The sequence below is a fragment of the Rattus norvegicus genome, chromosome 15 (assembly GCF_036323735.1).
Source record: "Rattus norvegicus strain BN/NHsdMcwi chromosome 15, GRCr8, whole genome shotgun sequence".
In the NCBI taxonomy this organism is placed as follows: Eukaryota; Metazoa; Chordata; class Mammalia; order Rodentia; family Muridae; genus Rattus; species Rattus norvegicus.
This window is the reverse complement of record NC_086033.1, coordinates 7,324,193-7,333,965: the sequence shown is the minus strand read 5'-3', so window position 1 is coordinate 7,333,965 and position 9,773 is coordinate 7,324,193. Positions and strand designations below refer to the sequence as shown.

General features: G+C 40.3%; 1 pseudogene; it reads left to right on the top strand.

Moving 5' to 3' along the window:
- Positions 1 to 7,940: 7,940 nt before the first annotated feature.
- On the top strand, positions 7,941 to 8,558 carry Psmb3-ps8 (proteasome 20S subunit beta 3, pseudogene 8; annotated as a pseudogene).
- Positions 8,559 to 9,773: the final 1,215 nt, after the last annotated feature.

Genomic DNA, 9,773 nt, shown 5'->3' with positions numbered 1-9,773 from the left:
GGTGGGATTGCAGACTGGTACAACCATTCTGGAAATCAGTCTGGAGGTTCCTCAGAAAATTGGACATTGAACTACCTGAGGACCAAGCTATATACCTCTCTTGGGCATATACCCAAAAGATGCCCCAACATATAACAAAGACACGTGCTCCACTATGTTCATAGCAGCCTTATTTATAATAGCCAGAAGCTGGAAAGAACCCAGATGCCCTTCAACAGAGGAATGGATACAAAAAATATGGTACATCTACACAATGGAATATTACTCAGCTATCAAAAACAATGACTTTATGAAATTCATAGGCAAATGGAGGGAACTGGAAAATATCATCCAGTGTGAGGTAACCCAATCATAGAAAAACACACATGGTGTGCACTCATTGACAAGTGGCTATTAGCCCAAATGCTTGAATTACTCTAGATGCACAGAACACATGAAACTCAAGACGGATGATCAGAATGCGAATGCTTCACTCCTTCTTTAAAAGGGGAACAAGAATACCCTTGGGAGGGAAGAGAGAGGCAAAGATTAAAACAGAGGCAAAAGGAACACCCATTCAGAGCCTTGCCCCACATGTGGCCCATATATATATATATATATATATATATATATATATATATATATATATATATATACATACATACAGTCACCAAACTAGATAAGATGGATGAAGCAAAGAAGTACAGGCCGACAGGAACCAGATGTAGATCTCTCCTGAGAGACACAGCCAGAATATAGCAAATACATAGGCGAATGCCACCAGCAAACCACTGAACTGAGAACGGGACCCCCATTGAAGGAATCAGAGAAAGGACTGAAAGAGATTGAAGGGGCTCGAGACCACATATGTACAACAATGCCAAGCAACCAGAGCTTCCAGGGACTAAGCCACTACCCAAAGACTATACATGGACTGACCCTGGGCTCCAACCTCATAAGTAGCAATGAATAGCCTAGTAAGAGCACCAGTGGAAGGGGAAGCCCTGGGTCCTGCCAAGAATGAACACCTAGTGAACGTGATTGTTGGGGGAAGAGTGGTAATGGGGGGAGGATGAGGAGGGGAAGCCCATATAGAAGGGGAGGGGTAGGGGTTAGGGGGATGTTGGCCAGGAAACTGGGAAGGGGAATAACAATCGAAATGTAAATAAGAAATACTCAAGTTAATAAAGATTTAAAAAAAAGAAAAAAGACTTCTGAACTTTAATATAAAGAGATAAAAAGAATAAATTTGATAAACTATCCCTATTTGACTATACCTCTAATTTCTGTGATATTACTATATTCCCTCATTTCTCTTTCACTTCCCTTTCCTTCACATAAGAAGGAAGTGTATAGAACAAGAAAGAAAAGGAAGTGTAGGAATCCCTGCATCTAAGCTCTCTAGTTTCCTCCCTGTCAAAAGCTACAACTTTTATAAAGTATTTCTTAAAATGACAACTTATCTATAATTCATAAAATAACCAGAATCATCCAACCCAACCTAAGGGACTGAGACAATGACCTTCTTTTGCTTCTAACTGATTTAAGGAAAACAATTCCCTGTCGGGGCCCAAAGGGAAATAGGAAATTTGGTTTTGTCAAATAAGAACTAGCTGGCATCATTTGCCTTCCAGTCTCTGTGTGCTAAGAAAGTTTATGGCTTACCTGACTTCCTGACTATAACAGTCTGAGTGTCTGGATGGGTGAATTGGCAGTTTTGTAAATATCCTAGAAGCAAGTCTTTAGAGGAAACAGCTCCTCTATAATTGGGAGCTGGAATGGAATGTCCCAGAATCACAGCATCCCAGAGTGTGAATCTTGTCAGGGCTGTCCTTCTCTTCTTTCATTCTGCAATATAGAAACCTTATAAAGAACACATAGCTCTGTAAAGATATTCATATGGAACAGAATGGTTAATGAAAAACAATAAAAAAAGACAACTGCCTTTCTTTAGAGGTTAGTTTGATCACATAATCAAACTACAATATAAATTTCCATTCATGCCATTAGAAAGATGGTATGTAATAGCAAGTAATGAGAATTTTATACAGCCAATAATACTTATTGGCTGTATATAGATAATTAAGTTTCAACAAGTTCCCAAACTGCCTCTGTGTACAGAGACATATAGATCACCACATGTATATCAACTATCTTGTTAATCATGATAGTCTCCTTCTTGTCCATAGCCAAGGTCTTCAGGGGATCTCCCTTTGTCATATCTGATTTCTACCAACTGGGAAGGAACCTATAGCTTTTCTTTTCCTTTGGAAATATAGACAAAACCCCTCACACATAGTAAAATATTTCCTGTTTTCCATTCTGGTGTCAGGATATCTGAAAATAAACATGCTGGTTTAGTTCAGCACTTCTCTGCAAAATCCAATGTCTTTCAACAGCTGCAGTCTTTTGTTCATTAGCATATAAAAAAGTTAAGGTTAAGACAGCACTATGTAGCTTAAAGTTTCTCCTTGTGACAGAGCTGATCTGGTTCCACAACTCTCTGTACCCAAATTTCACGAGGGAGAGAGCTGGACTCTCAGAAGTGTGAACAATCCTGAAAGCTCAGGAGAGACCACCATTTCTGCTCACGGTCCTGGGGGAAGAGGAATCCACCTACAGCCCTCTGGACACAGGAACCTAGGAGCAGTCAGGGATCCTTCTGGTTTCTGCCTGCACCCAGAGCTGAAAGTCAGTCTCCAGGATCTCTGTCACAGAGAGCAAGAGGCAAGACCACCATTTCTACTCTGAGGGACCCACCTGGAGCACTCGGGACACAGGAACCCAGCAGTAGTGTGGGACACAATCCTTCCAGTTTCTGCTTGCACCTGAAACTGAGACAGTTCCATGGCGTTCAGTACCCAAATCCCATAGGGGAGAGAGCTGGACTCTTAGAAGTGCAGACAACCTAAGAATTCAGGGGAGACCACCACAACTGCTCATGTTCCTGGCAAGGAACCTGCCAAGAGCCCTCTGGATACAAGAACCCAGGAACAGTCAGGACAGGATCCCTTCCAGTTTCTGCCTGCACCTGGAGCTGACCCTGGGACACAGCTCTCTGTACCCAGATCCAATTGGAAGAAAGCTGGTCTCCAGGAGTGCTCCCACACAGGCTTACAGGAAGGTCAAGCCACTGTTAGAGACAGCAAGAATAGCGATCACGAGAGACAACCAGATGACAAGAGGCAAGTGTGGGAATCTAAGCAACAGAAATCAAGACTACTTGGCGTCATCAGAGCCCAGTTCTCCCACCAAAGCAAATACTGAATATCCCAACACACTGGAAAAGCAAGATTGGATTTGAAATCACATCTCATGTTGATGATAGAGGGCATTAAGAAGGACATGAAAAAATTCCCGTAAAGCACAGGACAACACAGGCAAACATGTAGAAGCCCTTGTAGAGGAAACACAAAAATCCAATAAAGAATTACAGGAAAGCATACCAAAATTGTTAAAGAACTGAACAAAATGATCAAGAATCTAAAACTGGAAATAGAAACAATAAAGAAATCACAAATGGAGACAACCCTGGAGATAGAAAACCTAGGAAAGAGATCAAGAGTCAAAGACCCGACAAAGAAAAAGAACTTCTGTCCAATTTCCCTTATGGATTTGAATGAAAAAAATACACAATAAAAGTCTTTCAAACTGAATCTAAGAACACATCAAAATGATCATCTATCATGACCAAGTAGGCTTCATCCCAGGGATGCAGGGATGGTTCAATATTCAGAAATCCAACAATGTAATTCACTATATAAACAAACTCAAAAAAAAACAAACACATGATCATCTCATTAGATGCTGAGAAAGCATTTAACAAAATTCAACACCGCCTTCATGTTATAAGTCTTAGAAGGTTCAGACATTCAAGCCCCATAGATAAACATAATAAAGACAATATACAGTAAACCAACATCAAACTAAATGGAGAAAAACTTAATACGAACCCACTAAAATCAGGGACTAGACAAGGCTGCTCACTCTCTCCCCATCTACTCAATATAGTACTCATTGTCCTAGGCAAAGCAATCAGACAGCAAAAGGAGGTTAAAGGGTAATAAATTGGAAAGGAAGAAGTCAAAATATTACTATTGGCAGATGATATGATAGTATACTTAAGTGACCCCAGGAGTTCAAATAGAGAACTACTAAGCCTAATAAACAACTTCACCAAAGGGGCTGGGTATAAAATTAACTCAAATGACTCAGTAGCCTTCCTCTACTCAAAGGATAAACAGTCTGAGAAAGAAATTAGGGAAATGACACCCTTCACAATAGTCACAAATAACATAAAATAACTCAGTGTGACTAACCAAGCAAGTGAAAGATCTGTATGAAAAGAACTTCCAGTCTTTGAAGAAATAAATTGAAAATCTCTGAAGATGGAAAGAGCTTCCATGCTCCTGGATTGGCAGGATTAAGAGAGTAAAAAATGGCCATTTTGCCCAAAGCAATCCACAGATTCAATGCAATCCCCATCAAAATTTCAACTCAATTCTGCATAGAGTTAGAAAGAGCAATTTGCAAATTCATTTGGAATAACAACGAAAAAAACAAACAAACAAAAAAAAAACCAGGATAGCAAAAACTATTGTCAACAATAAAAGATCTTCTAGGAGAATCACCGGCCCTGACCTTAAGCTGTATTACAGAGAAATAATGATAAAAGCTGTATAGTATTGGTACAGAGACCAGCAGGTAGATCAATGGAATAGAATTGAAAATCCAGAAATGAACCAACATACTTATGGTTACTTGACCTTTGACAATGGACCTAAAACCATCCAACGGAAAAAAGATAGCATTGTCAACAAATGGTGCTGGTTCAACTGGTTTCAGCATGTAAAATGCAAATCGATCCATTCTTACCACCCTCTACAAAGCTCAAGTCCAAGTGGATCAATGTTCTCCACATAAAACCAGACACACTCAAACTAATAGAAGAATAATTGGGGAAAAGCCTCTAACACATGGGCACTGGGGAAATTTTCCTGAACAGAACACCAATGGCTTAGGCTCCAAGATCAAGAATTGGCAAATGAGACCTCATAAAATTGCAAAGCTTCTGTAAGGCAAAGGACACTGTCATTACAACAAAACAGCAACCAACAGATTGGGAAAAGATCTTTACCAATCCTACATCTGATAGAGGGCTAATATCAAATATAGAAAAAGAACTCCAGAAGCTAGACTTCAGAGAGCTGAATAACCCTATTAAAAATGGGGTACATAACTACACAAAGAATTCTCAGCTGAGGAATATTGAATGGCTAAGAAGTACCTAAATAAATGTTCATCATCCTTAGTAATCAGGGAAATGCAAATCAAAACAACCCTGAGATTTCACCTCACACCAGTCAGAATGGCTAAGATCAAAAGGTCAGGTGACAACAGATGCTGGCAAGGATGTGGAGAAAGAAGAACATTCCTTCATTGTTGGTGTGATTGCAAGCTGGTACAACCACTCTAGAAATCAGTCTGGAGGTTCCTTAGAAAATTGGACATAGAACTACCTGAGGCCCCAGCTATATACCACTCCTGGGCATATACCCAAAAGATGCTCCAAAAAGTAACAAGGCAGATGCTCAACTATGTTCATAGCAGTCTTATTTATAATAGCCAGATGCTAGAAAGAACCTAGATGTCCTTCAACAGAGGAATGGACAGAAAATGTGATACATCTACACAATGGAATACTACTCAGCTACTCAGTGACTTCATGAAATTCATAGGTAAACGGAGGTAACTAGAAATTATCATCCTGAGTGAGGTAACCTGATCAGAAAAAAAAAATACACATAGAACGCACTCTCTGATAAGTGGATATTAGCCGAAAAGCTTTAATTACGCAAGATACAATCCATAGAACACATGAAACTCAAGAAGAAGGACAACCAAAGTGCAGAAGCTTCAGTCTTCTTAAAAAGGGGAACAAAATATTCATAGGAGAAGATATGGAGACAAAGTGTGGAACAGAGACTGAAGGAATGGCCATTCAGAGATTGCCCTACCTGGGGATCCAGCCCATGTATAGCCACCAATCCCAGATGATATTGCTGATGCCAAGAAGTGCATGCTGACAGGAGCCTGATATAGTTATCTTCTGAGAGGCTCTGCCAGAGCATGACAAATACAGAGACGAATGCTAGCAGCCAACTATTGAACTGAGAATGGGGTCCCCATTGGAGGAGTTAGAGAAAAGATTGAAGGCACTGAGGGGTTTGCAATCCCATAAGAACAACAATACCAACCAATCAGAGATCCCAGGGACTAAATGACCATCCAAAGAGTACACATGGTCAGACCCATGGCTCTAGCTGCGTATATAGCAGAGGATGGACTTGTTGGGCACCAATGGGAGGAAAAGCCCTTGTTCCAGCCAAGACTAGACTCCCAGTGTAGGAGAATGTCAGAGAGGGAAGGCAGGAAGGGGTGGGTGGTTGTGTGGGGGAACATCCTCATAAAAGGTAGAGGGAATATGGGATAGGGGGCTTATGGACAGGAAACTGGGAAAGAGGATATCATTTAAAATATAAATTAAAAAAATATCCAATTAAATAAAGCACTATGCAATCTAACTCTGAGGGGTTTTGTTGCCCCCTTTTGCCTGTTAAGCATCTCTTAGCATTCACTCAGATCTCACCACAATCACTTGTCCTGTAGGATTATGTGATATGCCTGTAATGTGGTTTATATTATAATATATAAAAAAACCCTGCATATTCTTATTAAAGACATATGCCAGACCATTGTCTGTTTTAATTTGTATGAGTATTACCATAATGGTCACACCTTCTAAGAGATGTGTAATGACAGAATCAGCCTTTTCGGAAACTAAGGGAGTTGCCCATTGAAAGCCTGAGTATGTGTCTATACCATGGTGCACATATTTCAGCTTACCAAGCTCTGTAAAATAGAAGACATCCATCTGCCAAATATTATCTCTTTGGCTACCTTAGGGTTACTTCTTGTAGGTAATGGAGTTTGGTTATATAATGAGCAAGTAGGGCGTCTGCTCCCAAATTCCTTGGCTTTTTTCCCCACTGATAGAGCATTCTTTCTTTTAAACCTTTGCCGTTAACATGGTGTTTTCTCTGGAATTCTGAAGCTTCTAGTACACTTCCTATCAATAGCTGGTCAATTTCATTATTACCTTGTTCCAGAGAGCCCGGTAGACCTGTATGGGATCTAATGTGTGTTATATCCAGTGTATGACTCCTAATCCTGATCACTTGTTATAGCTGAGTAAACAGTGAGGTCAGTTCAGAATCCTCCTGAGTAAGGTCAGCAGTCTCTGTGTCTAAAGAGTCTCTGCATCTTGAGAGTCGGTTACTATATTGAGACTCTTGAAACTCTGAGAACACCATGAGTATTGCATATAAGTGAGATTTCTGATCGGACTTGTAGGGACTCTCAGTCCCCTTATTTACATCTTCTGATTTATATCCTGCCTTTCCTGATTGATTAGCTTCAGTTTAAAATGTAGGGGCTCCAGAAATTGGAATTCTATTCATTAGATGAGGGAGAATCCAATTTATTTATTTTTTATGAACTGAAGTCGCTTGCTTTTAGAGTACCTGTTGCTAATCTCTCCCAAGAAATTCTTGCATTCTCTTTGCCGAGGTTCTTCTTCTACCCATAACAAGGCAATCTCTACATTAGTGAAAGGTACCATAATTCCAGCTGTATCCAGATAATTGTCAGTCTCGTTTTTCCTTTTCCTTTCAATTCAGAGACCTTATCTATGTAGACTTTAAACTTCTTACTGTTTATGTGCTGAAAGAAAAAATCCATTCTAAAATAAAATCATCCCTCTGCATTAGCATTCCTGTAGGGTAATGAGTAGAAGGTAAAGATGCAAGACATGGTTGGATCAATATGATCTTGATAAGGAGAAAGCCAGAGCTGGTTTGTAGGCAACGCAGCAGAGATCGGACTCTCACGACAGCTCAATCATGTCTATTATGTCCTATAATGGAGGGGGCCATCATGACCATGAAAGGAAAGAACTGTATGGCCATCGCTGCAGAAAGGCATTCCGGGATCCAGGCCCAGATGGTGACCATGGACTTCCATAAGATCTTTCCCATAGGTGACAGGCTCTACATAGGCCTGGCCTGCCTGGCCACTTGACATCCAGACAGTTGCCCAGTGTCTCAAGTTCTGACTGAACCTGTATGAGCTGTAGGAAGATCAGCAGATAAAGCCTTACACCCTTACAAGCATGGTGGCCAACCTCACGTATGAGAAACAGTTTGGTCCCTACTACACAGAATCTGTCATTGCTGGCTTGGACCCAAAGACCTTTAAGGCCTTTATTTGCTCTCTGGCCCTCATTGGCTGTCCCATGGTGACTGATGACTTCATGGTCAGTGATACCTGCTCTGAACAAATGTATGGGATGTGTGAGTCTCTCTGGAAACCCAACATGGATCCAGAATGCCTGTTTGAAACCATTCTCAGGCCATGTGAATACTCTGGACCAGGATGCCATATCAGGCATGGGCATCATTGTTCAAATCATTGAAAAAGACAAGATTTCCACCAGATTGCTGAAGGCCCAGATGGACTAACCTGGGCTCTGGATGGGTTAACCTGTGCTCTGGTCCTGTCTTTCCTTTGGTTGTTTTTCTTTTTAATAAAACCACCTTTCTTAAAGAAATATGTGTGTGTGTGTGTGTGTGTGTGTGTGTGTGTGTGTGTGTGTGTGTGTATCTAAATGTGTACCTGTAATTTCCTTTCTACGAGAGAGAACACCTTTTCAGCCTCTGCTGACAATTTACATGGGCTTTTAAAATCTTTATCACCTTGTAAAGTTTGAGATAAGTTGCCCACCTCTTGAGTAGCCAAGCCAATCGCAAGCTGCAGCCAGTTAATAACCTCCCAGTAACTTCTGAAAATCATTATGAGTCCTTAATTGGTTTCTTCTGATTTGTACCTTTTGCGGCCTAACCTTTCGAAGACTTATTCTATGTCCTAGATAGTTAATAGAATCCCCTCTTTGTGTATTTTTTTCAGAGGCAATTTGTAATCTACAGCAAGGCAAGGTTTTTTGTTTTTGTTTTCTTTGTTGTTGTTTATTTTTTACTTCATCAAATATTCTTTCTAGGATATTTATATCTCAGTCAGTCAGAAGTAATCATACATATAATGATAAATATTGGATTGGGGAAATTGTGAATCCTCTCCAATGGCTGTTGCATGAAATCTGGACACAAGGTAGGCCTATGTAATATTCCTTGTGGCAGGACTTTCCAATGGTATCTTTTTATTGGACAGCATCTTCCTAATGTAGGTACTGAACTGAGAAAGCAAACCTTTCCTTAGCATGTTCATAATAATTGTAAAAAAGCAATCTGTTAGATCAATCACTGTGATAGGCCATTCCTTAGGCAACAACGAAGGCAATGGGATTCCAGGTTACAAGGAACCCATTAGCTGAATAATCTTATTAATTGCTCTGAGATCTGTCAACACCCTCCATCTGCCAGACCTTTTATTAATAACAAATATCAGAGAATTCCAAGGGCTGGGGGACTTCTCTATAAGCTGAGCCTCTAGCTTCTCCTGAACTAGTTGTGCTGGTGCCTGGAGTTGTTCTTTTGTCATAGACTATTGATCAATTCAAATGGTTTGGTCGGTCAGCTACCCTAGTGGTAAGGCTGTCGGTGTCTTATCAGCAGTGGCTCCTTGGGGTAAAGCTATTGTCAGCTTCTGCTATATCTTGTGTGTGGACATCCTGGACAGTCAAGAACTATTTTTAATAACTTTTTTAAACTAATTTATTT